Source organism: Schistocerca americana, chromosome 7 (assembly GCF_021461395.2).
Source record: "Schistocerca americana isolate TAMUIC-IGC-003095 chromosome 7, iqSchAmer2.1, whole genome shotgun sequence".
Taxonomy (NCBI): Eukaryota; Metazoa; Arthropoda; class Insecta; order Orthoptera; family Acrididae; genus Schistocerca; species Schistocerca americana.
The window spans coordinates 287,882,435-287,901,054 of record NC_060125.1 but is presented as its reverse complement, the minus strand read 5'-3'; the positions used below and the strand labels follow the sequence as shown (position 1 = coordinate 287,901,054).

At 43.5% G+C, this 18,620-nt stretch overlaps 1 non-coding gene across 1 annotated transcript; it reads right to left on the bottom strand.

The window, feature by feature from the left end:
• Positions 1-18,280: 18,280 nt before the first annotated feature.
• Positions 18,281-18,354, bottom strand: Trnat-ugu. Its single transcript has one exon. It is a non-coding gene; the product is annotated as a tRNA-Thr (tRNA).
• Positions 18,355-18,620: the final 266 nt, after the last annotated feature.

The window sequence follows — 18,620 nt, the reverse complement described above, 5'->3', positions numbered from 1 at the left end:
TTCACAATATGAATCTGTAGCGTAAAGTCATTTCTTCTGCGCAACCTCAACTCCCATAGACGATCTTTTATTGAAAACCTATAGCCCACGGAAAATCACATTACTTTGAAGTGATGCTGCAGAAGCACGACTAGAAAATATGTTCATAAAGGTTTCAGTTTGGCCAGTGCGACACTTAGGAACTTACAAAAGAGCAGCATGTAGCCTTCCCCTAAAACTAATCATGTATAGGCCTACGCATCTAGTAAACTGACTCGTTCCACATCACTTCGATAAAAAAAAATTGTTCAAATTATCTATGGAACAATGAAGTACCTATCCGAATACCCTACAGAAGGAAGATAAGATGTGACTGGAAATCCAACTCTATGCCGATGTGTAATATGAGTAATCGTCAGTACGAGTCGCCACTAGACCACAGAGATAAAGCATGTTTATTGTTATGCTACCTGTTGACTCTTGCACCTTGTATTTAGCAAATGTTTTGAAGTAAATTATTGGTAGACAGATAAACATATATGGAAACTGCACTGTCGGTTCCGATCGTTATCTTCGTAACGTCATTGTCCAACAAAGTGGACATCTTGTTTCAAACACGTTTTCGGGAAATTGTATACGAAATTTCCTTGAAATCAATATAGCAATTGACTTTTCAACTTCAACGTTTCCTGCAATCCAGGAGAGTTAAAGCAATTCTTTACAGAGAGAGAGAGAGAGAGAGAGAGAGAGAGAGAGAGAGAGAGAGAGAGAGAGAGAGAGAGACTGCAGACACTGGATGTGATTTGAATATGCGACACTTGCTGAAAACTTTGTTTTCTTTCCACTTTGTTAGCACCAATGAACACATGTGCGTCGTCGTTAAGCGTAATTTCCGACAACGGTAACAAATAATTAATTGTAAGTTCTTATCATTTACTTCCTCTCTAATGCTTATCTCAACGCTCTCGTCCGTTCAGACGTTGTTTGGGTGTAGGTTACCCTCCGCTAACACCCCTAACCGAACGACATCTTTGTCTAATTTGTTCATTCGCTTATTACTTCTTTTGGGTTTACAAACTGACACGGGACATTCTGTATCATACATAGTGTAACCGAACGAAACAAACAAACAAGACGTCGACGAGACGTTGAAGCTGCAGGACATGTACTGATACGTCAGCTTTTCATTACCTCATTCTAGATTATTAAGTATTACCAATATGAATGTTCCAGTCTGTAACAGAGGGAGCAAGATGGGCACCAAAACTATATAAGCGGCGTCCACGGATGGATCCAAACAGGAGAATTTGGAGAGTCCGTTGGTTGCTCTGTGATTTCCCCGGATCGTGTTGAAATGTCTGTGTTAGATTCCTTTCATGCTATTTTGCTCGATTTATTGTTGTTTACGTCATACATTTGCCCCTTTAAATTTCTAAAATGATCTGGGAGGAGACTGAGGAGTGTAATATGTTATGTTGACATATAAACACGAACAACTTGTCATACAACACTTTCAAACATTTTTATACGTAATTCTTATCATACAGAGTTACCTATGAAACCCACAAACGCCTCCTTCAGGTAGCGTACATGATGTTTTTAAGATATTGTCATCTGCTTCCATTCTGGTGCGAAAGGATGAATGAGTGTGAGCGTTTGTAGTTGCATTCTCGGTGGTAGCAGAGAAGTTCTGTCTGCTAGATAACAGTAGGACCGACTTCTGAGTAGGTAGATAAGATTTCTAAGGCAAAGAGGTTTGTCTCCTTGCTGTGGTTCTGTCCGTCTATTGTCAAGATGGTAAAGGAAGCAACCTCTCTGATCACTTCCTATTGTATCTGTGGGATACCCTCCTCGGACGGGGCACACGCTAGCAGTCTGCGCGCTTTTTCTCGTGTGGTAACATCGTCAGATAAGCGCGTGTTCGATGAGTCCGAAGGATAATGAAATTCTTAGGCTCTCAGCCTAACTGAAATATTAATTACTTTTCTTACAAAATTAGATTGAAAATGTTTTTTGCATTATTTTAAATCTGGATGCTGTGCGATTTCAGTGTTGGTTTCGGAGTTTATTGCGGTAGTTGCTTTGTTTCCAGTCAAATAAAGGAAAGTGGAAGCACGTTAAGTCATGAGGCGTAATTCTAATTAAAATCATCGCTCTTTAGTGTGAATGTGCGTATAAGTGTGTCTTCGTGTGATTGTAAGGTTTTCTCTCGTTCAAATTCTTCAAATTAGAAATTTCTCGTTGTGTTCAACGCATGTGCTTTATGCTTTGTAGTGACAGTACCACGTGCTCGTAAAATCGTTTAACGATCCATCGGGTCAATCTATGGCTTTATTAACGCAGTTCGGAAGTTTTCTGTAATTAAAGTGTTTGTGGAATTACATATTTTCTGTAAATGTACTTGTGCACGTGGAACATGTGCTGTAGTAACAAAACCAGCCCTCAGCTACTTTTTTGCACAATATTTCGCTTATTGAAACTTACTTAATCGCAATCGTGAGCAGTTTTTCCTATTTCTCAATTTCTAGAAAGGTTTTTATAGAGCATTTTGGTGAGATTATGGTCATATCGAACCACCGTGATCTTTGTCTAAACCTCGAATGCCAGTCTGTGGTTATCCACTGGTAACACGACTACGCGAGGAGCCGAACTTCTTTGCCTAAATAGAATGGATTGGTTATGGTTTCCTTTTTGTGCACCCTCGAACTATCTGTGTGTCATTGAATGCGGTAGCCCATCCTGTTTCCTATTCTTTCGGTTTCCTATTCTTTGAAAATCACATTTTATGTTAAATGAACCCCCTCTGAGTAACACTTTTCTTAATTAATTTGCAATAGTAAATAAGGCACCAGCTTTGAGACAGATTTAGCATAATTTATCCCTTTTATTGAACACTGATGAATTTTAAAATATAGAAGTTTTTAGTTTCCTTTAATTTTGCCCATCATCTGTTTACTTAAAATAATAATAATAAAATGAGCCGATAGTGTGGGTGACTACTGCACAGATTGAAAAATTTGTAACAGTAGTAAAAAATTTATATATCAGTCACCCACGCGTACTTTCCACCCTACGTTCAGAAGCTGTTTTAAAAACACTAGGCTCATTATAGTGTCCTCAGTTGCTTCCAGAGTTCACTGCATTAGATGCCGAAGTACCCGCGATCTTGAGGTCGCTGGGGAAGACGGTGAGTGTTATACCTCGCGTATTCCGACTCCCTGAGTGCCCTTAATCTCTGCAACGTACTTATCGAGCCGAAAGAATAGTCCAGGACACCCGGAAAGCCCTTCTCCACTTCAGAGGCTGAGGAGGGATGTCCTCCTGCAGGGTGCCAAGGCACACGGGTATTGCGGGGAACCAAAGGTGGATGTAGCAACTAAGGAGACGGGTCGTGATCCTCTATTAGTTCAGTGTGCCATCCCTGTAGGCTACGGTCTCGCTATTGAGGTACAGAATAGTGTGTCAGTGAGAAGATGACTGGCTGGAACTGACATAATAAGCACCTTCTAGTAAAGACCACAACGCGGCCGTGGTATACCTCCTTCCAGCCATGCATAACTTGGGGGGGGGGGGGGGGTGATTCTCCTTACTCGTCTTCGCGAAGACCACAGCATATGACGCCTGTCTTCTTGCTCTGGCGAAAGGACCCACCGACATGTGGTGCTCGTGGCTTACAGATCACTGTGCGCCACATTCTATTGCCGAAAGATCCGATCTCTATTTCACGTAACGTTCAAACGAATGTAGTGAGAGTTTTAAGGTTCAGTGACTTGTAAAATTTGTTTCCTTACGTTTTTGGAAGATGGTCCTAATGTGTGAACAGGGTGAGTGGCTCACCCATGTCTTTTGTAAGTGGTTAGCCTGTCACATCCATTTGCCTTTCGTTTAGTTCAGTGGTTTTACTACTTTTAATCCCAGCAATAGCACCTTTTGGTAGTGAATGAGTTGTTTTATAATTTTTCTGAGCACTGTGTAAAAACAATTTTCAACATTTCATCTACATTCGTTTCCTTTCATATGTATAAGAGCGAGCTGATAACTTCGGCGTCGAGCGCCCTTACGCTCCAAACACACACACACACACACACACACACACACACAAACAAAAAACACACACACACACACACACACACACACACACACACACACACACACACACACACACACACAAACAAAAAACACACACACACACACACACACACACAAACAAAAAAAACACACACACACACAAACAAAAAACACACACACACAAACAAACAAACAAACAAAAAAAAAAACACACACACACACACACACACACACACACACACACACACACACACACACACACACACACACACACACACACAGAGAGAGAGAGAGAGAGAGAGAGAGAGAGAGAGAGAGAGAGAGAGAGAGAAGCAATGCTATCAAACTTCCTAACCCATTAAAAAACAGTGTGCTGCATCGTGATAATGGAAACTACGAGAGATGTGGTGGCACAAAGTCACGAGGGCAGCTAGTGAATCGTCTCGGTCCCCTGCACACGAATTTAGTCCCTCAAGAACTTTAAATCAGCTAATACTTCCGAAATACTAGTCATGCTTCAGAAATTATGAAGGGAATAGTCCATCCTTAACGTATCACAAACAGACGTACATACAGACGATGCCCAGTGTTATATTCCTTCCTACACTACAGGATAGAAGTAAGGAATGATGACGAGTTTAGCAGTTCTATTGCTGGCCTAGTTACTGCTGTTTTACAAAAGAATGGTGGTCATTTTTAACAGCATACGTGTGCGTCACCCGTGGCGAAATAACACGCTGGAAAGGATTTACACAGCGGAATTTGCACACGCCTCACCGAAGCTCGGTCTCGAATTGGCGCAGGGGAGTGGACTGACTGACCTACGGCCGCCGGCTCGCTTGGTCCGGCTAATATTTACACTGGCCATGCAGTTTCAACGCTGCAGCTCCTGTTATCTTTACGGTAAAACACGGTACGGGTCAACCGAATGGCGCTAAACTCTGCGAGGACGGAGCGTAATCCGTTTTGGGCGGTGGGGATTTTCTGTGCGCCAGGCACCCGTGTTTTAATTAGGCTCACTTTTCACGGCCTCCGGGCGCTCGTCACGGCGGGTGGCCAGCGTAACAAAAAAAGGTGCCGGAGCGAGGAGCCACTGTAAAAGATTAAAAGGGCGCCGCAGTGTGGCGCTTGCGGCCGATTAGTTAATAGAGTCGGCTCCGCCGGCAGCCACCTCCCTACTCGTCGTAATTGCTAGAGCGGCGCGACTAATTGCAGGATTGCCCGCAGGCCGGGCCACGGGAGCAATCTGATTTGCACGGCCGCGAGCTGCCGCCTGCAAACGCGACACCCCACTAACACTCAAAGGCCCCCCAAAACACTGGCTTTTGAACGCAGCTGCACGAGCCCCACGTCCCTGTGCACAACAGCGCACTGCCACAGCCACCTGTAAGCCAAGACTCTCACCTCTAGTAAGACGTCACTGTAGCAATACATTTCTTGTCCTTGTTACTGACGTCACTAATCTCACTAATCTGATGCGATCCGCCACGAATTCCTTTCCTCCACCCACATCTTTATCTTGGAGTAGGAACAGCACGCATATTCCTCAGTTATTGGATATACTCTACAGAGAAAAATCTCAACACAAAGAAGGAGTTGCGCGACAAACAGAAGTCGGTAGGGGTGTTTCAACTTCTCAAAGATTATGTCTATTCAGATATAGCCCCAGTCACATTAGAGTGGCGTTAGAAGCGCTAATATTTACACGCTCTAACGGTCGTCAGCTTTATTTACCTTTGATATTGGACATGGTGAGTTTATGTTGGTCAAGAATTCTTTTAAGATGACAAACACGTCATTATTAACACCCCACGGAGTTTGATCAGGTCGTGTAATATGGCTACGAGAGGCTGAACATTCGTTCTGCATGTACTGCAGAAGACTTGACAGGAATATAGCTACCGTACAACTACCAAAAATGAAGACTATCGTGTTCGGCTTGTGGCTCTGGCGCACCGTACCGCATCTGCAGCAGCTATTTGAGCAGTGATTCGCACAACACAGACAACAAACTGTTACAAATCGGTAACATCAAGGGCAGCTCCGAGCCAGACGCCCTGTAGCGTGCGTTCCACTGTCCCCAAACCAACGCCATTTGCGACTTCAGTCGTGCCAAGCGAGAGCTCCCTGGAGAATAAGGTGGAGGTCTGTAGTTTTTTTCTGATTCAAGTTGGTTCTGCCTCGGTGCCAATGATGGCCGTGTGTTGGTGGAGGTCAGTTGAGGGCCTGCAGCCAGCATGTCTCCGTGCTAGACACAAGGCCTACATCTGCAATTATAGTCCGCGGTGCGATTTCCTGTGACAGACACCATATCCATATAAGTATATAGTTCTGGCAATACCGGTCATGACCTCCTCCTCCTGTGCGGATGCACACATATTCCCCGAACTCTTATGGGACTTGGTAAGAATGTCTTCCACGATTAATGTGTGTGTGTGTGTGTGTGTGTGTGTGTGTGTGTGTGTGTGTGTGTGTTAGGGTGGGACACTGAATGTAGTGTGTGGACATACAAGGTGAGAATGTGGATCTCGCGGGAGGCGTGCGCGAGATAGTCCCTGCAGTCACGTTAGCCTCTGTCCCCTCGGTGGCTCAGATGGATAGAGGGTCTGCCATGTAAGCAGGAGATCCCAGGTTCGAGTCCCGGTCGGGGCACACATTTACACATGTCCCCGTTGATATATATCAACGCCCGTTAGCAGCTGAAGGTATTAATATAATTCTAATTTCGTTCTAGACGGCTGCAGGTTGCCAATGGTGTCTGTTGTCTGTTCTTTCTGACATATCCGAAAGAACAGATACCATATCCATATCCATAGAAGTATATCCATGTAAGCATACAACCACATCTGGCTCCAATCGACCAGCTTTGGGGCGTCAATGGGCGACTACTCCAGCGACATCCACAAGAAGCATTAACCGGTCCGTACTGACCGACCAAGTGCAACAGGCATTGAACTCCGTTCCGCAAACGGACACCTGGCACCAGCAGAACACAATGCATGCACCTCTGCATGTTAGCATTCAACATTCCGACGGGTTACACCGGTTACCAATGTACTAGCATTTGCAATGTCGTATCTCCTAGTTATATTGACTTGTGATTTTGCGATGTTTATCGAATGTTTCCGCGACATGTGTATTTCCAAAATTTCGTTACTCTACAGTAATAGTTTTTTCGTGCCGACACCTGCGTCGAAAGGTATTTTTTTAACATGCATTTTGGCTATATGGCAGACGCTCGCCTGCCACGTTAGCAACCTGGGTTCGACTCCTGCCTGATGTAAGTTTTGGGCCAAACGTGCATTTTCTACGAGCTTTCTGTGGAAAGTGATGTGCATGAAGATGAAAAAATTTTAATTTGTATTTTTCCGATTTATACTAACATTTTTTTAGACAAGATCGGTAATTAAGAATCTATATTTGCAATGAAAACAATATTTTTGTGTACGGTATGCAATTAGAAATAAGAAGACGTGCGTGTTACATAAAAAATGAATATTGTATTTGTGTTAATTAGCATGCATTTCATGAATTTTATGTTTGAATGACTTACGTAGCAAGCGTGCATTGTACCACGAACCAAACTGTCTGCTCAGTAATCTACCTTACTTAAAGATATTAACCGCGATCGGAAAATTTCAAATTCGATTTTCTCGAGAGTATTTGACAGTTGCTTAGAACTGACATGGGAGATTCTGAATTTCACGTAGCATATCCAACCATTGATTGCTGTGTTTTCCGTAAATTCCGTTTCTGGGCGATTCTGCGGAGAACCTCATGCCTTATCATTCAAATTCAGACAATCTCTTGTCTGCAAGCATTTCACAAAGTGCGACACCAATGAAGTAAAATTCTACATTCCTTTTAAAAGATTAAGAATGGGAGGAGCCACCACAAATACTCATCATCATAAAAGAAAAACTAATTTTTAGTTTACAATAAGAACTGAAAGCAGCGGATGTGCTGCCTGCGACTACGTAATATGCTTTTATCTGCTTGTAGTCCTTGAAAACGGCGAAATTAAGACGAAAAACAGACTTATTCAAAATCAGTTTTGAAGCTCTACCACTGACTACTCCCTCTGCCCAAAGTGTGGTATGATCCCGGTTAACAAAGTGATTTTTGAGTAGAGTTTCAAAAAATTAGAGTAGACGGCAGAATACTGGTTATTTTTCGTAGTGTTGAACGACTTTTAACTTTTCGAGAAAAGCAGCGAAAGGTGGACAGATTAAGTTTTCTTTTGGTTGCTTATTTAATTTGTTTGGTTGTGTGTCCCTCAAACTGAGGTAGTCAAAATTTTTCAAACATCGTCCGATTTTCACGTTTATTACAGGAAATAATAGGAATAAAAACCCTAAAATTTGTTATTTAAGGAACCGGTTATTTTGAGCGGTTTCAACACTCAAGTTGAATTGGCGTTGGGAAAAACCGGTAGAACTGAAAACATTTTGTTTCAGCGATAACCGTCATCCCTAGATAGAGTCTCGGTCGGCCACACAGTTTCAATCTGTCAAGAAGTTTCGTAACAGCACACACTCCGCCGCAAAGTAAAATTTCATTCTGAGTGTGATAGTCAAGCACACGACTAAGCAGTACCAAAAAACATGCACTAGCACAACGCAACTTCTGGACCACTGCGGCGTGGGTACATCGTCTTCAATTTCTAGAAAATATGTCATAAAATTATTCTCAAAACGAAAGGGAAAAACCTAGGGGGGGGGGGGGGGGCGGCAAAGAGGGTTCGTGAATAAACATGAAATTCGAAAAAACAAGGGCCATCTTAATGTGACATGGCTGTTTTTCAAGTCAATACCTAATAATATTATGAACACACACACACACACACACACACACACACACACACACACACGATCTGGGAATGAAAAAGAATGCCACATGCGTGGAGAATTAGTACACTGGTTCCCATATATATGGGGGGAAGGGAATATCCAAAACTGTGGCAACTATAGAAGGAAAAAACTGATGTCCCACACAATGAAGATCTGGGAAAGGAAAATTGAGAAGAGGTTGCGTCTAGAAACTCAAGTATGTGAAGAACAGTTTGGGTTTATGCCGGAAAGAGGAACAATATTTGCACTAAGGAAACTGATGGCGAGGCTCAGAGAATTACATGTCGAACTGCATATGGCCCTTATCGATCTTGAGAAGTCGTATGACAGAGCGCCGAGGCAAGAAGTATGCAGATGTCTGAGAAGTAAATGCCTGCCAGAAAAATATATCAGGGTGGTATAAGACATGTATGAAAGTGCAGTGACACAAATTAAGAGCAGTGCAGGTGCAACAAAGGAAACTACAGTGAGAGTAAGACTACATTAGGGATCTGCTCTTAGCCCATATCTGTTTGACTTTGTCATGGATGTACTTGTCAAAGATGTAATAAAAGAGGCACCTTGGAACATGATCTACATCTACATCCATACTCCGCAAGCCAACTGACGGTGTGTGGCGGAGGGTACCTTGAGTACCTCTATCGGTTCTCCCTTCTATTCCATTTTCGTATTGTTCGTGGAAAGGAGGATTGTCGGTATGCCTCTGTGTGGGCTCTAATCTGATTTTATCCTCATGGTCTCTTCGCGAGATATACGTAGGAGGGAGCAATATACTGCTTGACTCTTCGGTGAAGGTATGTTCTCGAAACTTCAACAAAAGCCCGAACCGAGCTACTGAGCATCTCTCCTGCAGAGTCTTCCAATAGAGTTTGTCTATCATCTCCGTAACGCTTTCGCGATTACTAAATGATCCTGTAACGAAGCGCGCTGCTCTCCGTTGGATCTTCTCTATCTCTTCTATCAACCCCATCTGGTACGGATCCCTCACTGCTGAGCAATATTCAAGCAGTAGGAGACTAAGCGTACTGTAACCTACTTCTTTTGTTTTCGGATTGCATTTCCTTAGGATTCTTCCAATGAATCTCAGTCTGGCATCTGCTTTACCAACGATCAACTTTATATGATCATTCCATTTTAAATCACTCCTAATGCGTACTCCCAGATAGTTTATGGAATTAACAGCTTCCAGTTGCTGATCTGCTATTTTGTAGCTAAATGATAAGGGATCTATCTTTCTATGTATTCGCAGCACATTGCACTTGTCTACATTGAGATTCAATTGCCATTCCCTGCACCATGCGTCAATTCGCTGCAGATCCTCCTGCATTTCAGAACAATTTTCAATTGTTACAACCTCTCGATACACCAGAGCATTATCTGCAAAAAGCCTCAGTGAACTTCCGATGTCATCCACAACGTCATTTACGTACATTATGAATAGCAACGGTCTTATGACACTCCCCTGCGGCACACCTGAAATCACTCTTACTTCGGAAGACTTCTCTCCATTGAGAATGACATGCTGCGTTCTGTTATCTAGGAACTCTTCAATCCAATCACACAATTGGTCTGATTGTCCATGTGCTCTTACTTGGTTCATTAAACGACTGTGGGGAACTGTATCGAACGCCTTGCGGAAGTCAAGAAACACGGCATCTACCTGTGAACCCGTGTCTATGGCCCTCTGAGTCTCGTGAACGAATAGCGCGAGCTCGGTTTCACACGACCGTCTTTTTCGAAACCCATGCTGATTCCTACAGAGTAGATTTCTAGTCTCCAGAAAAGTCATTATACTCCAACATAATACGTGTTCCAAAATTCTACAAATTTACCGATGATATTTTAACCTGTGAACCCACCCAGGAGGCACTTTAAGACAAGTTTGAACACTGGAGAAAAGCTCTGGAGGAAAGGGGAATTAGAATTAGCAGGGTGTACACTGTATGTGTACAAAGGATGCCAAAGTCCTATATATTAACCTGCAAGGAGAACAACGCGCGCGCGCGCGCACACACACACACACACACACACACACACACACACACACACAGACACACACAGACACACACGAAACGAACATGTTACTGACTGACAATGGCACGTGGCGGAAGTGTTTATCTACTGCCGAGTACGTTGACCTCTCGGTGACAGCAAGATCCGGACCAGTGCAGCGGCGGTGGAGCGAGGTGTGGCGAGGGGTTATGCTGGGAACCGGGGCTAATGCCGCCGTCAGGCGCGGCGCCAGAGTCCTGCCCGCGCGCGAGCCCGCATAAGAACGCCTCATTACCCCGGCTTACTGGGCGCGCCCCGCGGGAGGCACCGGCGAATACGTCTGCTCACCCTCCCAAACCCGCGCTATAATACCCACAGTCCTCGAGCGCTCGTCTCCAGCCGTCCACATTTCCCTAGTTTATGAACCTGCACAGCAGGGGGCACGTCTGAATAGCACATTTCAAAGAAGGCGTAACAAGAGTGTTTTCAACGCTGATTCACCAAAAAAGAAGCCAGTTGCACAGCTTCCGCCAGCGGGCACGCTGAACCGAGAAGTACCGGCGGTGGTTGCACGCCCTGGAAGGAAGTAACGAAACTGCGGACGGCGTATCTAGTACTGTCTATTAGGAATCTGTTATGCTCAGATCACGCAGCGGATCCAGCGCTTAAGAGCTCCCTATAGTCAGATACCAATTATTTAGCACCTGTCATTTAAGCTCTAAGTTAACGCGGGACGTACGTTCTGCAGGCAGCCTCCAGAGTGAATGAAAATAGATTTGAAGTGTAACCCTACAAAAATAACGTAAAATACTCGTAAATGCAAAGATTTATGTAATGTGTGTGGTGTGTGCGTAAGCTTACCAAAAACATGTTTCCAATTTTACTACTGAGCTCAAAAACATTTTTTTAAACTTTTTGCATGTGACCGTCTACAGCTGTTCGATACTATGAAAAAAGCACATTTTTATCATCAGCTGTACAATTGTATATTTATTCTCTAGCATTTTCGATCATTACAGTTATCTTCAGAGGAGAAAACTAAGATATAAGAAGAGACAGACTACTGGAACCATTATATACAGGGTGTACATAAACTCCGGGAACACTTTCGATTATTTATTGCACAAGAACTGAACGTTGCACAGATGTCATACATATTGCATTTTGAAGAGAAACTCTAGACGTCAAAACGGTGATGGAATTCTTGCCATACTCGTCCCAGCATGGCATCGTCGACTGTGGCAGTCTCTTCCCGTATTCTCTCCCGGAGCTCTGCTACATCACGTGGTAGCGGCGGTATATACACCATATCTTTAATGTCCGATAATACAATACCAGTCACAGTTATTTATGTTTTATTTTTGGATTACCAGTTTCGACAATACATTATGTCATCTTCAGGCCCGCTTAAAGCGAGTAACCTTCGTGTTACAAAATATAGCAGCACTTTTAACTGGTCTCGTGAAAATTATTAGGGCATGCGTGCTACTTGGACAGCTGAAAGACACTCACCGAGACGCACTCTACATCTACATGGATACTCTGCAAATCACATTTAAGTGCCTGGCAGAGGGTTCGTCGAACCACCTTCACATTTCTCTATTATTCCGATCTCTTATAGCGCGCGCAAAGAACGAACACCTATATCTTTCCGTACGAGCTCTGATTTCCCCGATTTGATCGTGGTGATCGTTTCTCCCTTTGTAGGTCGGTGTCCACAAAATATTTTCGCATTCGGAGGAGAAAGTTGGTGATTGAAATTTCGTGAGAAGACTCCGCAGCAACGGAAAACGCCTTTTGTTTAATGATGTCCAAGCCACATCCTGTATCACTTCTGTGACACTCACTCTCATGTTGTTGTTGTGGTCTTCAGTTCTGAGACTGGTTTGACGCAGCTCTCCATGCTACTCTACCCTGTGCAAGCTTCATCTCCCAGTACTTACTGCAACCTACATCCTTCCGAATCTGCTTCGTGTATTCATCTCTTGGTCTCTCTCTACGATTTTTACCCTCCACGCTGCCCTCCAATGCTAAATTTGTGATCCCTTGATGCCTCAAAACATGTCCTATCAACCGATCGCTTCTTCTAGTCAAGTTGTGCCACAAACTTCTCTTCTCCCCAATCCTATTCAATATCTCCTCATTAGTTACGTGATCTACCAACATTATCTTCAGCATTCTTCTGTAGCACCACATTTCGAAAGATTCTATTCTCTTCTTGTCCAAACTGGTTATCGTCCATGTTTCACTTCCATACATGGCTACACTCCATACGAATACTTTCAGAAATGACTTCCTGACACTTAAATGTATACTCGATGTTAACAAATTTCTCTTCTTCAGAAACGCTTTCCTTCCCATTGCCAGTCTACATTTTATATCCTCTCTACTTCGGCCATCATCAGTTATTTTGCTCCCCAAATAGCAAAACTCCTTTACTACTTTAAGTGTCTCATTTCCTAATCTAATTCCCTCAGGATCACCCGATTTAATTTGACTACATTCCATTATCCTCGTTTTGCTTTTGTTGATGTTCATCTTATATCCTCCTTTCAAGACACTGTCCATTCCGTTCAACTGCTCTTCCAAGTCCTTTGTTGTCTCTGACAGAATTACAATGTCATCGGCGAACCTCAAAGTTTTTACTTCTTCTCCATGAATTTTAATACCTACTCCGAATTTTTCTTTTGTTTCCTTTACTGCTTGCTCAATATACAGATTGAATAACATTCGGGAGAGGCTACAGCCCTGTCTCACTCCTTTCCCAACCACTGCTTCCCTTTCATGTCCCTCGAACTCCTACAACTGCCATCTGGTTTCTGTACAAATTGTAAATAGCCTTTCGCTCCCTGTATCTTACCCCTGCCACCTTCAGAATTTGAGAGAGAGTATTCCAGTTAACATTGTCAAAAGCTTTCTCTAAATCTACAAATGCTAGAAACGAAGGCTTGCCTTTTCTTAATCTTTCTTCTAAGATAAGTCGTAAAGTTAGTACTGCCTCACGTGTTCCAACATTTCTACGGAATCCAAACTGATCTTCCCCGAGGTCCGCTTCTACCAGTTTTTCCATTCGTCTGTAAAGAATTCGCGTTAGTATTTTGCAGCTGTGACTTATTAAACTGATAGTTCGGTAATTTTCACATCTGTCAACACCTGCTTTCTTTGGGATTGGAATTATTATATTCTTCTTGAAGTCTGAGGGTATTTCGCCTGTCTCATACATCTTGCTCACCAGATGGTAGAGTTCTGTCAGGACTGTCTTTCCCAATTTCTAATGGAATGTTGTCTACTCCCGGGGCTTTGTTTCGACTCAGGTCTTTCAGTGCTCTGTCAAACTCTTCACGTAGTATCTTATCTCCCATTTCGTCTTCATCTACATCCTCTTCCATTTCCATAATATTGTCCTCAAGTACATTTCCCTTGTATAGGCCCTCTATATACTCCTTCCACCTTTCTGCTTTCCCTTCTTTGCTTAGAACTGGGTTGCCATCTGAGCCCTTGATATTCATACAAGTGGTTCTCTTCTCTCCAAAGGTCTCTTTAATTTTCCTGTAGGCAATATGTATCTTACCCCTAGTGAGACAAGCCTCTACATCCTTACATTTGTCCTCTAGCCATCCCTGCTTAGCCATTTTGCACTTCCTGTCGATCTCATTTTTGAGACGTTTGTATTCCTTTTTGCCTGCTTCATTTACTGCATTTTTATAATTTCTCCTTTCATCAATTAAATTCAATATTTCTTCTGTTACCCAAGGATTTCTATTAGCCCTCGTCTTTTTACTTACTTGATCGTCTGCTGCCTTCACTACTTCATTCCTCAGAGCTACCCAATTTTCTTCTACTGTATTTCCTTTCCCCATTCCTGTCAATTGTTCCCTTATGCTCTCCCTGAAACTCTCTACAACCTCTGGTTCTTTCAGTTTATCCAGGTCCCATCTCCTTAAATTCCCACCTTTTTGCAGTTTCTCCAGTTTTACTCTACAGGTCATAACCAATAGATTGTGGTCAGAGTCCACATCTGCCCCTGGAAATGTCTTACAATTTAAAACCTGGTTCCTAAATCTCTGTCTTACCATTATATAATCTATCTGACACCTTTTAGTATCTCCAGGATTCTTCCAGGTATACAACCTTCTTCTATGATTCTTGAACCAAGTGTTAGCTATGATTAAGTTACGCTCTGTGCAAAATTCTACCAGGCGGCTTCCTCTTTCATTTCTGTCCCCCAATCCATATTCACCTACTATGTTTCCTTCTCTCCCTTTTCCTACTGACGAATTCCAGTCACCCATGACTATTAAATTTTAGTCTCCCTTCGCTACCTGAATAATTTCTTTTATCTCGTCATACATTTCATCAGTTTCTTCATCATCTGCAGAGCTAGTTGGCATATAAACTTGTACTACTGTAGTAGGCATGGGCTTTGTGTCTATCTTGGCCACAATAATGCGTTCACTATGCTGTTTGTAGTAGCTAACCCGCACTCACTCTCATATTTAGCGATAATACAAAACGTGCTGCCCTTCTTTGAACTTTTTCGGCGTGCTTCGTCAGTCCTATCTGCTAAGGAACTCACAAAACGCAGAAGTATTCTAAAAGAGGACGGACAAGCGTAGTGTAGGACATTTCCTTAGTAATTCTGTGTGTGTTCCTTCAACTTAAGTTTTTCGTAATTGAAATTCCTAGGTATTTAGTTGAATTTACGGCCTTTAGATTAGATTGATTTATCGTGTAACCGAAATTTAACGAATTCCTTTTAGCACTCATGTGGATCACCTCACTTTTCGTTATTTAAGGTCAATTGCCAATTTTCCCACCTTTCAGATATCTTTTCTAAATACCTTCGCAATTTGTTTTGATCTTCTGACGACTTCGATAAACGACAGCGTCATCTGCATACAACCTAAGACGGCTGCTCAGATTGTCTTCCAAATATTTTATATAGATAAAGAACAGTAAAGGACCTGTTACACTACCTTGGGGAACGCCAGAAATCACTTCTGTTTTACTCGATGACTTTCGGTCAATTACTACGAACTATGACTTCTCTGACAGGAAATCACAAATCCAGTCACATGACTGTAACGATATTCCATAAGCACGCAATTTCACTACAAGCCGCTTGTGCGGTACAGTGTCAAAAACCTTCCGGAAATCCAGAAATATCGAATCGATATGAAATCACTTGTCATTAGCACTCACCACTTCACGCGAATGAAGAGCTAGTTGTGTTTCACGAGAACGATGTTTTCTAAACCCACGTTGACTGTGTCAATATACCGTTTTCTTCGAGGTAATTCATAATGTTGGAACACAAAATATATTCCAAAATCCCGCTGCATATCGACGTTAACGACATGGGCCTGTAATTAAATTGATTAACCCTACTACCTTTCTTGTATACTGGTGTGACCTGTGCAGCTTTCCAGTCTTTGGGTACCAATCTTTCGTCGAGCGAACGGTTGTCGATGATTGTTACGTATGGAGTTAATGCATCTGCATACTCTGAAAGGAACGGAATTGGTACACAGTCTAGACCAGAAGACTTGCTTCAATTAAGTGATTTAAGTTGTTTCACTACTCCGAGGACATGTACTTCTACGTTACTCATGTTGACAGCTGTTCTTTACTCTAATTCTGGAATATTTACTTCGTCGTCTTCTGTACCGTATCTGTTCACTGAGTTTATGGATGTTTCTTTTGCGGACGAAACTGTAACAGGTACGCCGTACCTGGACATGCTGCACAACTGGTTGTTTCCACAACCTGACGAAGACTCCAGAGACTTCATTTTTACACATGACGGCACCTCGGCTGACTTTCACCTTTAGGTGCGGCGCCATCTTAACAGCGTTGGATTGGAATGGGTGGACAACAAGATCTTGTTCATTGCTCTTGGGCTTCCACGTCACCAAACCTCACACAGCGCAGTCTCTCTCTCTCTCTCTCTCTCTCTCTCTCTCTCTCTCTCTCTCTCTCTCTCTCTGTGTGTGTGTGTGTGTGTGTGTGTGTGTGTGTGTGTGTGTGTGTGTGTGTGTGGGGGGGGGGGGGGGGGGGGCAGGTGGGTAACATATAAGACAGGCTCTTCATCCCACCTGAGGCAGCTATTCTTCACGACCTGATAAATCGCATTGTTGGAGTTGTCGATTTAACAAAGGCGGACCTGCTGATTAATACGTGGAATGAAGGAATGAAATGGACTACCGTTTCGGTGGTTCTGGAGCAACGCACGGGGCTCGTATTGAATATATGCATAGTGTGTTTATGAACTTAAAACATTGAATCTTCCTCTATCTAGTGACGTGCGCCACGTCTTTCTTTCACAGTTTGTAATAAACAAATGAAATCTGTTCTTTCTTTTTGAATAACACACATAACCCTTTGAAACTGACGAGACTTCAGGAAGACAACTGTAATTTTGGCTCAAGACACCGTGTGGCCCCTGTTTTGACGCCAATTGAGTGCGATCAGCAGTGTAAAAATTTGCAGTATGCTTACGTTACAGGGATGGAAACTGTTAACATGAAGATTTTACGAAAAAAGGATAGACACAACTAAGCGGTACTTAGCAACGTAATCCCAATACAACATATTGAGCTTTCACGAAGTTCGATTGTTAGGCGGGTTGTGGCGTACGGTGGAGTAACAACAGTATGTGTCAGCAAGCAACTTCGCAAGCTCAGTGTTTACTGCGAAAGTACGACTCTGTTAACAATTTCTAATGAAGGTGGCAATTAAATAGTTCAGTGGTGCACGTAATATCTGCTCCCGCTACCTCCCAGAATAACTGCCGTGGAACTTGGTGCCGGACAAACAGAGAAATTCGAAACACGCAGACTTTCGCCGCGGCGTCCGTCCCAGCAGCAGATACCAGTAATTAGCGGGCCAGCCTACGCTGGGGAACTGGCTGACTAGCGGATACAGCAGCAGACATCGCAGCACCAACTTGACGGGAGACACTGCAAAGTAAATCACGCATCAGCGGCCCGGCACAAACCCGGGCCCCGTAGACGGCGTGGAGCGGCCTCGGCCCCGCGCTGGACTGCCAATTAGCGGCTCCGCTGGCAAACTTGGCGCCGCCGCCGCTGTAGCCAACTTCACGGCGTAATCCGCTGCTGCACATTCTGTGGACAGCGGAGCAACCGAGCTATGTGCCCGAACTTCCACTGAAATAACGCAGAAAATCCGCACATATTTGCTAATCATCTAGGCGCTGAAGAAAAAAGCTCATCTTTCTTCTTTTCATATATGAAGACAGTAACTTGTTCTCGAAAGAACAGTTACTGTTGATGACCGTGCTGCTTTACCCTGGAATAAATGATGACTAACTGACAACCTCAGCTGCCGACAGGTGTTGTTGATATACCTCGATGTGGAAAGCTGAAAATGTGTGCCCCGACCAGGACTCGAACCCGGGATCTCCTGCTTACATGGCAGACGCTCTATCCATCTGAGCCATCGAGGACACAGATGAATAGCGCGACTGCAGGGACTTATCCCTTGCACGCTTCCCGTGAGACTCACATTCCCAACTGTCCACAATTCAACATATGTATTGTACCTTATAGACATTTGCCCACCCACTCATTACTCGCGCACGCCTTGGCGATTCCCATAAGAGTTTGGGCAAACTGCGCGCATGCGCACAGACGAAGGTCAATGGCTGGGTAGCCTTCATATATATATGTGTGTGAGAGAGAGAGCGTTTGCGATGTAAGCAGGAGATCCCGG